We start from the raw sequence: 13,402 nt of genomic DNA on the forward strand, positions 1-13,402 counted from the left end.
TGACTCTAGATTGTGTCAAGTTGACATAAAACTAACCAGTACAATAACTGTGCTGCAAAACATGGTAAGGAAGGAACAGAAAATATGAACACGTAATCTATTCAAATTATTGGAACTAGCAGTAATTAAGTTTTTTCTGTAGTATTAACTTTGTGACCATGCTCTCTTTTTTGCAAACTTCAAGGATATAACAAAAATAGCAACAGAAACAACAAACAACAACAATAATATAGAAATTGTGAGTTGGTTAGGGGAGCTCTTCTATTACTGGCATTTCTGGGACCTTAACTCTCCAAAGTCTAGAAGCTTGACTAGCTGATTCCTTACTGGTAGGTCCCAGGTTCATATTTAGTTACCTTCCTTATACCACCCAGACCCACCTGTTGTATCACCCACAGTGGTCTGAGCCATCAACATAATTTAGTAATCAAGAGAATGCACTACTGATGTGTTACAGGCAAAAACTGATAGAGGCTTTTTTTTCTTCTTTTTCTTTTTTTCTTTTGGTTTTTTGAGACAGTGTTTACTATGTGAAATCCTGGAACTCACTCTTTAGACCTGGCTGGCCTCAAACTGAGAAATCCACCTGCTTCTGCCTCCCTAGTTCTGGGATTAAAAGCATGCACCACCACTGCCCCGTATGATGGAAGCATTTTTAAAAATTGAAGTTATCATCTTCCAGGTTCATCATGATGACAATCATGATTAGCCAAAATAAAGATGTAGTGGTTATTAGTATGAAAGCTCCTGACAGGACTCAGGTGTTGGGTCATGAACTCATATAGTGACTGGCATTACAGCTTTGAGATGTAAGATTTTAAGAACATTGGTCTTTATGGCTTGTTAGTGGCCCTGGGTTTCTTAAGGAATTAGATCTTGCAGTGTCCCAAATCTGTTTTATGCCTCTGTACCCCACTGTTTCTGCTCATGCTGCTTCCAAGACCTTTTTAGCTACCTTCTCAATATTGTTGATACTACTGCTGTCTCCTTCACAGCAAGTACCACTCCATGATGCTTCTACTAACCTTAGTTACCAGCTCAGTTCATTCTACTAATACTAACAAGACAATGTAGGTAACAATGGTCAAAAACCCATTGGTAAGGAACCTTTCAATTTGCTACACGAATAAGTCCTAACACTTCCTTCTAAGTATGCTTCTTTATATCCATAGATTAATACTGCTGTAAAGCTTAGAGAATTTTTTTCAGTCAACATCAATTAATGTAGAGATTCATAGCTGCTCAAAAGTACTGAGAATACGTGACTATTGAGTGTTTACAGGGAAATTTTTGCCCTTGTATCTGTCCAAATCCTATCCAAGAATCAGTGATTACTATGAAAGAGGAGGTGGAAAGAATTTAAGGGCCGAATTATGAGGCTGTGCTAACTAGCATCACATCATAGATGGAGTAGGGAGGGTCTCATGATGCTCTACTCCTATTTGAGGTCCTACATACAGTTGATGGTCACTGGGGGAGGTGAAGCCAGCTTGTGCCTACTACCACAGAGGGTTTTTTTTACACAGTCAAGGTCCCAAGATAAGTTGGGCCTTGGCTTGCCAGCCTACTCACAGGACCTCTGTTATGAGAATTATGGACAAGCTAATCTTGGTAAGAGTGTCTCCTCTCTGCTTCTTGGTTGATGAGTACTAAATAGGCAGTTGTATATTAGTGGTGGTCAGGGATCTGCAGGTAATGAGTTACAGTCAAGGAGATAATCTGGGTTAGGTAAAGATACTCTCATGTACTTTACTTCATAGAGATATTTTTTCTTAGGATTAGGGATGTAGATCAGTTGTAGAAGACATAACTGGTATGCATAACCCCCCATGTTCAATACCTGGATCTTCAATAAATAAATATAGCATAAAGCAATAATATGGTAGCCAGATCTTATTAATTGATGTTGATTCTTCTGGGTTTATGTGCTGAAAGATTCCCATACTAGGAATCCTCCTCTCCCATCCAGTAATATGTGATAGTTATGTGCCATACAATAACTCTGAAAGTATAAATAAATTTAACTTTACATAGGTCCCCATGAATTTTAATTGTCATTTTATATTTTTTAAATTTAAATTTAATTTAATTTTTAAAATAAATTTATTTTCTTTATTTTTTCTGTTTTGTTTTTGGTGGTCTGGGTGACTTGAACCCAGGACTTCAGACATGCTAGACAAGAGCTCTACCACTGAACTACATCCCAGGCCTAATTTAATTTTTTTTTACTTATTCTCTTCACATTCTGCTCACTGCCCCCCAGTCACCCCTTCCCACAAACCTTCCCACCTCCCTAGTCCCCTTCATCTGTGAACAGATGGAGTATCCCCTGTGTATCCACCACCCTGGAAGTTCAAGTCTATATGAGACTAGACACATCTCCCACTGAAGCCAAACAAGGTAACTTAGCTAGAAGAACATATCCCATGCACAGGCAACAGGTTTTGGAATAGCTCCTGCTTCAGTTATATCCCCATGATCTCCATTAGTTATCTTATTGCTCTGGCTAGAACTTCGGGAACTATATTGAATAGATAGGGAGGAAGTGGGCATTCTGGTCTTGTCACTGATTTTAGTTGAATTGCTTTAATTTTCTCTCCATTTAGCTCTATGTTGGCTATTAGCTTGCTGTATATTGCTCTGATTATGTTTAGGTATATGCCCTGTTTCCCTGATCTCTCTAATACTTTTAACATGAAGTGGTTTTGGATTTTGTCAAAAGCTTTTTCTGTATCTAATGAGATAATCATGTGTTATTTTGTACAGTTTGTTTATATGGTAGATGATGTTGATAGATTTTCATACATTGAAGAATCCCTGTATCCTTGGGATGAAGCCTACTTGACCATGTTGGATGTTTTTTATGTCTTCCAGTGACCAATTTTTTTTTGAAAAGAGATTTTTTTTTGAAAAGAGATTTTTTTCCATGTAATATATTCTGATTACTATTTTCCCTCACTCTACTTTTCCCAGTTCCTGCCCTCTCCTCCTCCATATTGATCAACTTCCTTTATGTCTTTCATTAGAAAGCAATCAAGCTTCTAGGGGATAGTAAATTTATATATGTATGTATGTATACACACACACACACACACACACACACACACACACACACATATATATATATATATATATATATATATATATATATATATATACACTGAACATTGGAATAGTACAAAACCAAGAGGAAATAAGGAAAATATACCAAGAAAAGGTACAAGAAACAGGTATAGATTCAGAGACTCACTTGTTTAGACCTTCAGGAATCCCATAAAAACACTAAACTGGCAGCTACAATATAGGCACAGAAGACTTGTAGAGTAAAAGGAGACATAAACAAAAAACTAAACAAATAAAATTAAAAAACCTCTGAAATATTACAAGACAAACACCACCATCACTACCACTACTACCAAAACCACCACCAACAAACACCCTCCAACAACCTGCAATGATATTGTTGAGTTTTTGTTCTGTTGATGGTCTACCATTGGGCATGCAGCTTACCCTTAAGAGTAGTTTGCTTCCCCAGTGAAACTTCTTAGCTTTTCAAACTTTCCAGAAGATCAATGAAGTACATATGAATGTGAACACACAGTGGAGATGGATGTTGTGGAGCAGGAGCATCCTCACCTGTGATGTGTCTTCCTAGTCACTTGATGGTATAGAAGATGTCTAAGAACATAAGCACATTTTTGCGTGTGTCCCTGAGGACATTTTCAGAAATGACCAGGCTATGAGGTTTTTGATCTAATCAATGATCTAATCCATTAATGGGTTTATATTTGAATAGATTGCTAAGAGTAGGTAGGTTGTAGATGGTAGATCCTTTTGGAAGATGGAGTTGCTGAGGATATGTCCATGGGTACCAGTCACATTTTATTACTTGCAGCTGTGCTTCTTGTGTGTTACCAGGGGGTACAGTTTACAAATGTCTTAATGGATCCGTTCCACTCTTCACTTACCTAGTAGACAAGGTACTTATGGCTTTCCCCCCATGCATTTTACTACCTTTCAAATGGGGATTCACAGCTGTGAGGCCCAAAGGAACCCTGAAACTTGGCAGCTGATGATCCTGACAGTATGATGCTACACACTGTGCCTGAGCTTTCCATGTAGAAGGAAACTACTTTGTACACTGTGATACTCACTTATATTCAATCTCTTGACTTCACAGAAATGGTGCCTAGATGTAGATTTAGTCACTCAATAAAATGCAAAGCCAAAACATCAGGTTTAGGCTAATTGCCTATCAAGGTACAGTTGTCCTGTAAAGCCAGTGTCATCATGTTGCCATAGAGGGAAGACTGGGAAGGAAAATAGGTCTTTCTTGGTCTGGTTTCTATGTCCCACTGATGGCATCAGGAAGCTTCAAGCAACAATGATAATGTGAAGATAATATATAACCGTGAGTTTGTAGCATTTTCCTTTTATTCCTAAGTGGGAACAATACCATTCAAAGATCTGTCTTACAGCACTTTCAAAAGACAATTCTTCAAACTTCTACTCTTAATGCAAACTACACAAAAGTGTGGGTGTGGTTATGGATACCTTATAATGCCAACACTAGAGCATTTTAGGCCAGGGAGTCAGAAGTTCAAGGTGATCCTTGACTGCATAGGAAGTGAGAAGCAAGCATGGAATATATAAGATCCTTCCTTAATTACTGTAAGTAAGTAATTAAGCAAGCAAGCAAGTAAATTTAGGAGTTATTACAAATAGATAATATAAAAACAGCATCTATGAGTTATAGGCAACATCAGTCATTACATATGAGTCATTTTCTGGTATATTGCATAATAGATATACTCTATAGTTGAAGACACAATAATCATTATTGTACCCAAAATAATGCAAAACATAAAGCTCAGATCCATCCAACAACCTTGAAAGAACCTCAAGTAGCATAAATACTTGGAACGAAACACACATCTTCAAACTTTTCTAAAACAACCAAAGATGTAGGAGAAAGTGCTTTTTTTTAAATTGATGATCAAAGATGAATCACCCTACAATATTCATCAGAAATGTTGCTATACAGAAGTCAGTGAAGTTATAGCCTTTAAATACTGATAGAAAAGCAGTAACACAATAGGACCCACAGAAAAATGAACACAGATACTCTCTCTGTCTCTCTCTGTCTCTGTCTCTGTCTCTGTCTCTGTCTCTGTCTCTGTCTCTCTCTCTCTCTCTCTCTCTCTCTCTCTCTCTCTCTCTCTCTCTCTCTCTCTCACACGCACACACACACACACAAACATGCACACTCACACAAACTACAAATAGTCTAAACATAGGTTGCGGTAAATGTGAGTTATGTTCTTGCTGAATTATATAAGGTAGCACACATAACATAATTTTACTTCTCTTTATTGATGGTAAAATTACCTGGTTTTAATACTTATGTCCTGGTGAGATAAATTAGAAGGTAGGGTGTGAGTGAACAAACACAAAGTTGTGCATTTGATACATAGAACCCACATGGTGAGATGAGAGAACTGACCCATAGAGGTTGTCCTCAGTCACCCAGAGACAACTAATGTGGCCTCTTGGGGCCATCATCCCTCAATGTCTAATCCACAGGAAGGACTCTATTCCCAAAATTGAGTCCTGAGTGGAGTTTGAGAGTGAAAATACTGTCATTCCTGAATATACTTACCTAGAACTTCCTTGAGAACTGCTCAGAGACTGCTCAAAAAGTATGATTTTTCACTTAATATATTTTTTTTTACCTTACCAAGGCCAGTGGCACCCAGTTCCAACAGTGAATGAACCTTTCCCACATTCATGGGAAGACATTTCTTCCCACACTGTCTTCTCATGTACCAGGGCTCTAGAACAGGATGCATCCCTCTAAGTATAGCTATCTTCAAGGCTACAGTGAGCATTTTTAGTCTCTCAGAAGCTGTCCCCATACTCATGAATCTTCGCAGTGTTGACTACAATTCTATGAATACACGTCAGGGCTGCAAAGGAAAAAAAAAAAGGAAGCTCTCAAGATGTAGTGTCAAGAGCCAACAAGTGGATCTTGAAACGTGGATAAGCAACAAGGCTCCCAAAGGAGGTGGCTATATTCAGGGCTGACTCATTAAGGAAGAGGTGGGATCTTGGACTACTCAAAGGGAGGGTCTGAAGAAAGTCAGTAGTTGCCACAACTCTAAGTCCTTGTTGGAAGGGAACTGTGAGAGGGAAGATGAACACTCATATAGATGTGATTTGACCACAAGTGGTGAAAAACTTTCCTTCCCAGTTTTATTGTCCGCATTCTGTGGAAAAACTTGCTTGCCTCACTTGCATCCTAAATTTGGCTTCTGGTGCACATATGTGCAATGAATTGAGAATGTTGGCAACTGTATTTGAAGCAGAATGTGGAAGAATAAAGGAGAACAAAGAGAGTGAAGAGACCCAGGGAACACGAGGAAGAGTACCAGGAACAGGAAAAAACAGGAAGGAAAAGGGAGGGGAGAGTCTTGTTGGCACCAAATAGGAGAGAGGGCATGTGGAGGTGCAGAAATTAAGAACACAAAGATCTCTTCTAAAGCTTTTCAGGCCCTATCCGCTGGGCTTCATACCCCAAAGGCCACACATAGTACACCAGCCAGTCTGTCTGCCAAACAGCACCAGTAACTACCATCCATCAAGATTTCATTTCCAGGAAGTCCATCCCCAGGAGCGGTCCAGTAAGATCAGCCTTAAGTGCTTTCCATTTGCAGTGAGATTTAGGACTAAAAAACAACAAAGCACAGAACAGTGAAGGACATGTGTACTTATGCACAAGCTGTACAACACAAACAGACACAGAGATATACACACACACAAGGCAAACACACAGACACACAGATACAGACACACAAACACACAGATATACACACACCACTTTGCTCTAAAGTGCCCTTTTCTTATATCCCCCAATCATATCTGAACAGTATCTCCCACTAGTGGAAAAATATTTCAAAAACATTGCCAAAGATAGCTTTACAAGTGAATGATCATTTGATAACCAGTTAGAATAATATAGTCACTCTAAACTGCTAAGTCATAATGCAGCCTTATAATATAATTTTTAATTATACTCTTGACCTGTAACATTCCAACATTCCCTTAAATGTTGAAGCTTCAACTAGCCAGCTTGCTGAAGGTTCAACGAAGAATGCAGCTTCATTCTAGGAAGTTTTGTTCACAGTTCCCCCTGCTGTCTAAACATCACATTTTATGCATGCTTGGGACATACATTATTCAGTACACATTATTTAAAATCCTTCGTATGGTTTGATATAGGCAAGGTATAGTAGATGAGACAGACATCTTGGAAGACAGAAATGGTTGGAAAAACCATTAAGGAAGAAATTCCTGGATCACATCAATGCTATTAGACACCAATTTCTGGATTTGGCTTCTGTTTCTTTTCCATCCTCTGCTTTTGACAGAACATTTACATGTGACATCATGTTATTAGATTATTATACCTAAAACTAAAATTATCAAGAATCCAGACTGGCTTAATGAAGTGAAACCAGCAAATGGTGGAAGTAGGTGTCATATTTAAAAAATCCTCTTCATGAATTATATCGTTTAATCAGATTACATATTTTTCACAGGTTTATAATCATTTGTACTTTATTAGACATTTTATTTGATGGTTAGGATACTAGAAACAGAGGATAACTATATCCTATCCTCTAATTCTAGTTTTTCTTCTGGCAACTTTGATCTCACTACTCTTAACTCATGCAAATTTGTTAGCTCTAATCCTAGGAAAGCTTGGTTTTTGATATTTAAATTATTTTAACTTTTATTTGTGGATAGAAAATTGATCTGACCTATTATTTTTGTATTGCACCAGATTTAAATTTGGGGAAGAAATGGACAGTGGCCACGGACTAGCCCATGTATAATACTTGGTTGGTGGCTTAGTCCCTGGAAGTTCTGAGGGGTCTGGTTAGTAGATATTGTTGTTCTTCCTATGGGGTTGTAATCCTTCAGCTCCTTCAGTCCTTCTCCTAATAAGGGTGGCTGGCTCAGTCCAATGGTTGGCTGTATGTATCTGCATTTGTCTTATTCATGTGCTGGTAGAGACTCTCAGAGGATAACCATGCAGGGCCTGTCAGGTTCCTATCAGCAAAAGCTTCTTGGCACCAGCAATAGTGTCTGGGTTTAGTTTCTGCAGATGCATTGGATTCCTAGGTGGTCCAGTCTCTAAATAGACATTCTTTCAGTCTTTGCTCTACTCGTTGCTACACACCTCCGTTCAATTTTCTGAGCTCCTTTACTTCTCCCCATCTCCTCCTACATCTTATCCTGTCCTTCATTTCCCCCCTCCTCCTTCTTTCTCCTAGGTACCTCCCTCTCTCTACATCTCATGATTTGATTGTATCAGAATGGAGCTTTTTCTCTAATATCCACTTATCAGTGAGTACATACCATATGTATTCCTTTGTGACTGGGTCACCTCACTCAGGATGATATTTTCTAGTTCCATTCATTTACCTGAGAATTTCATGAAGTCATTGTTTTCAATTGCTGAGTAGTACTCCATTGTGTAAATGTACCACATTTTCTGTGTCCATTCCTCTATTGAGAGATGTCTGAGTTGTTCCCAACTCCTGATATTATAAATAAGGCTGCTATGAACATTGTAGATCATGTGTCTGAATATACTCCCAAGAGTGGTATTATATATATAGTACTATGTCCAACTTTCTGAGGAACTGCCAGACTGATTTACAGAGTGATTCTAACAGCTTGCAATCCTACCAGCAATGGAGGAGTGCTCCTCTTTCTCCACATCTGTTACCTCCTTCCAGCCTAGCACCTGCTGTGCTGCTCCTTTGATGTGCCACTATCTGTCTGAGGCCCAACCTGCCTGAGGCCAAAATGCTTCTCCTCCAAGATTTTCCAGAGTTAGCACTGAATTGCAATCTTCACGAGTTCCCACGAGAAGGCTGACCTATCTACTTCAAAGAAACTTTGTGTGGCTAGGGATGGGCCTCCCCTCTTCTTTATAAAGTGTGTTTGCTGACATTAAAAATTGAACCTTGATCAGACTGACTATCTTGGTTTTGTCTCTCTCTAGTGCCACCTATGCCCCCTCTTCTCTTCTGGATTCCAAGATGCCTTTCCAGACTAGAACCCTAGAACTTCTTGAGTTCTTTGTTTGTATTAAACATTAGCCCTCTATTGAACCTAGGGTTGGTAAAGCTCTTTCTCCAATATATAAGTTGTCATTTTTTTTCCTGTTGACAGTGTCCTTCATTTACAGAAACTTTCCAATTTTATGAGTTCCTATATGCCTATAATTGATCTTAGAGTGTGAGCCTTTGGTATTCTGTTCAGAAAAATTTCCCTTGTTCAGATGTGCTCAAGGCCCTTTCCCACATTCTGTTCTATTAGATTCAGTGTATTTGGTTTTATGTGGAGTTTCTTGATCCTCTTGGACAAGGTTAGCAAAAGGACATATGTATAGATCAATTTGCATTGTTCTACATGCCGACACCATTTGTTGAATATGATGTCTTTTTTTCCAAATTGGATAGATCTGGCTTCTTTGTCAAAGATCAGGTGACCACAGGTGTGTGGGTTTAATTCTGTGTCTTCAATTCTATTCCATTCATCTACATTTCTGTCTCTGTATCAATACCATACAGTTTTTATCACTGTTGTTGCGTAGTCCAGCTTGAGGTCAGGGATGGTGATTTCCCCAGAAGTTCTTTAACAGAGGCCCTTTGTAAGTGTAAATTAGTGCTGCTTCTCTTCTGAGACAAATCAAAAGGACAAATGGCATCAGAAATACCAAAAAAGGAAGTCCTACCACAAAATCTTTTATTAGTTTGCTTTCTGCTGTTATAACAACATACCTAAAGTTACATACTTTATAAGATAAGTAGTTTCTATTCATCATAACTTACCCTGCAAGATCAATATTACTCTCACTGAAGAGTGAAGAAGCCCTCAGGGTGTTAGGAAGAATTCAGCATCTTCCACTACATATCACCTCCAAACTGCCATGTTTGGAACCATGTGTCCAGCATGTGAACCTTTAGGTGAAGCATCCAAACCATATCTGAACGAAATAACACATTATAAAGCCAGAGTGGTGGTACTGAATGATCAGATGTGAGACAGAAAATAGAAACACCAATATCTTGACTATTACATTAATTTTAGAGCTATGGAGAACTGGGTACATCTTGGTGTCAGTCAAGCCAGGAGTAACAGAAATAAGGCTAAACAGAATATAAGCTTTGAAGCTGCATTCTAGACCCTGTGCTCTGTCGAATGAACGATTGTGAGCATCCACTTCTGCATTTGTCAGGCATTGACAGAGCCTCCCAAGAGACAACTATATCAGGTTCCTCTCAGCAAGCTCTTGTTGGCATCTGCAATAGTGTCTGGGTTTGGTAGTTGTTTATGGAATGGATCTCCAGGTGTGTCAGTCTCTTGATGGTCATTCCTTCAGGCTCTGGAACATAGCATGTTGATGGGGAATCAGCTAGCATACAGATTTTGAGTTTGACTACAGCACTGAGCAAACTGCAGAGGATTGGTGAGCACTCATAAACTATTGTCATACTGAGAATATTCCACAAGTAGAATCATACACTGTACAATCATTTTGGACTGAACTTTTAATTATGTATAATACTCTTATTGCATTTATCAATTGTTCATTCGCTTGTTCCTGAATAATCTTCCATTATAAACCATTCATTTACCAATTGACCATTTGAGAAAAATCAATGCTCTTTCCAGTTCAAAACTGCTACAGATAAAGTTTCCATGAACATTTTTGGTAGAATTTTGCATAAATAGGTTTATATTTCTTTCAGAGGGGTTAGGGAATTAATGAAGCTGGACACACAAAGCATTTGATTCTCTTTATATAAAATATTATATATACGATGATGTTCAAACATCTCTAGTGACAGAGTGATGGATGCATAGAGGATATGTATTAATCTAGAATGTAGGTCCACATAGTTTGGTCTGAGGCCAAAGGAGGCCCTAGTACTGGGTTTGTTCCAATCTCTGGGGCAATTCTAGAATTGGGCTCCATGGACTCTGACCTGATCCCAATGTTGAAAGTGTTGTCCTGGTAACGGAGATAGAATGTTCAGGCTTGGGTTTTGAGTCTGAGGTCAGTCTGAGGATATGAGTTTTTGGAGGTTGACTTTGACCCTTGCATCATGATGGCTGACTTAGTGAAATATTTTGTTGGATCATGTGCTCAGTCCACCCTTCTATGCCTAGAAAATTATACTTCATCTTCCTCCCTCCCTCCCTCCCTCCCTCCCTCCCTCCCTCCCTCCCTCCCTCCCTCCCTCCCTCCCTCCTTTCCTTCCTTCCTTCCTTCCTTCCTTCCTTCCTTCCTTCCTTCCTTCCTTCCTTCCTTCCTTCCTCCTTTACTTTCTTCTCTTTCTCCATCCATCTCTTCTCTTTCTGTCTCTCTGTCTCTGACTCTCTCACTTTTGTCCTATGTGAGAAAAAGTGAAACTTCTTCTTTCTCCCCTTTTTGATGTATCATTTCTTATATCTTCCACTTACTAGAAAGCATATTCATGGAAGTTTATGTGAGAGATAAGCCCTAGAGAAGTCTATTCTATCACCCTGTAGATGTCCTTAACATTTAAACTTTAAAAACCTATTGAAATATATTCTAATGTTTTTATTTGTGCTTAAAGAATTTGTACAATATATTTTGATCATAGTTTTTACACAACCCAAACTTCTATGGTAACTTGACTGATCTTGTTACCTACATGATCTCATTTTATTTCTCTTTTGTAATAGCAAACTAGCCAGTCCAATTTCTATTGGCCAACTATTTCTGAAGATGGAGTCTCTGCCATAGAGTGTGAATAATATATCCACTATCATTAAAGAAGTCTGAGTTTTTCTCTTCCAGAAACTCTCATTTGCAAATAGATTCTTGGGTAGTGGTGGGGCTTGATGTTCACTTTCTCTCTTCCATGCTATGATTTCGTCTGGCTTGAGCTTTTGTGAACTTGTTCATGCAAACTTTCATTGTCTCTGTGAGTTCATATGGGCTTCAGTTTTGTTGTGTCCATGGATTTATTCATCACCTTCTGGCATTAACAGTCTTTCCCCCTCCTCTTCGGCATAGACCTGTGCATATTCCTCAAGAGTGAGGAGTGTGATACAGACATACTATTTATGTCAGAGCATTTCAAAAACTCTTATTCTCTGTGTGCTGTTCCATTATGTTGTGTTGTGTCGTTTTGGGTTTTGTGTGTGGGGGTGTGTGTGTGTGTATAACAGAATTAGAGATAGTTTTTTTAAGAGAGGAAAGGTCCAAGAATGTATTGTGCTGAGGAAATGTAAAGAACTGAGGAAAGAATATATGCTCCTTTGGCCTTGGCCACAAACTCCAAGACCCTTTACAGGGCATTTATCTATTTCTGTTGTTGCTGCTATGCCTATGATATTCATGCTATTCATTGCACTGACCAAGCCAGAGCAAAGTCAAACAGTCCTATGAGGGGAAGAGAAATGAGGATGACTATAGGAAAAATAATAATAAAAAAAAAAAACGTCAGACACAAAAGAAAAAAAATGGAAGAGCTGAACGTCTATATACCATGCCATCCCCATATGTATTTATCATAGCCTTTATGTACTTTACAGTATCATGGAAAGAAGTCACAAGCTAGCAGAGACAATGACTGACACATATAGGATATCTGTTCCCATCCTTATGTCTTTCTGTTCCTTCCACCAAGAATAAGAGAATATTAATCCCATCACCTTAATCATCAAGTATAGCTCCTCTTATCATTCCATGCATCAGCAGGCCAAAAAATCTGCCTAGCAGATCCTGGCTTGTCTTGACTCTCCCTGACAGTCAGGCTCTCACAGAAGCAGGCAAAATGGCTCCTGACAATAAATGTAGCTCTTATATTAAGACTAATTGCATTGCATATCCAAATCCCACCAGGAGAGAGCTGTTCTTCCAAGAGTGCTGACACACCTTAGAGCACAGGGAAGACCAGCACTTCTGCTCAGGGGAACCCTCTCAGAGCCCTCAGGACACAGGAACTGATGAGCAGCCTGGGACAAGATCCTTCTCGTTTCCACCTGCAACCTAGAGCTGACCCTGTGTGTGCCACAGCTCTCCTTACCCAAATCCTATTTGGAGAGAGCTGGTCTCCCAAGAGTGCTGGGGCACCTGTGAACAAATGTGAGACCATCACTTCTGCTCATTTTCCTGGCCCAGGAGGGACCTGCCCAGAGCCATCATGATACAGGAACCAAAGAACAGACAGGGACAGGATCCTTCCAGTTTCTCTTTGTACTCTGGAGCTGGCCCTGTGCCACACAGCTCTTCATACCCAAATTCAACTTGGAGAGAACAGGTCTTCAGGAGTGCTTGTACACAGGCTTACAA

Source organism: Mus caroli, unplaced genomic scaffold (genome assembly GCF_978045245.1).
Source record: "Mus caroli unplaced genomic scaffold, Mus_caroli_1 scaffold_11, whole genome shotgun sequence".
In the NCBI taxonomy this organism is placed as follows: Eukaryota; Metazoa; Chordata; class Mammalia; order Rodentia; family Muridae; genus Mus; species Mus caroli.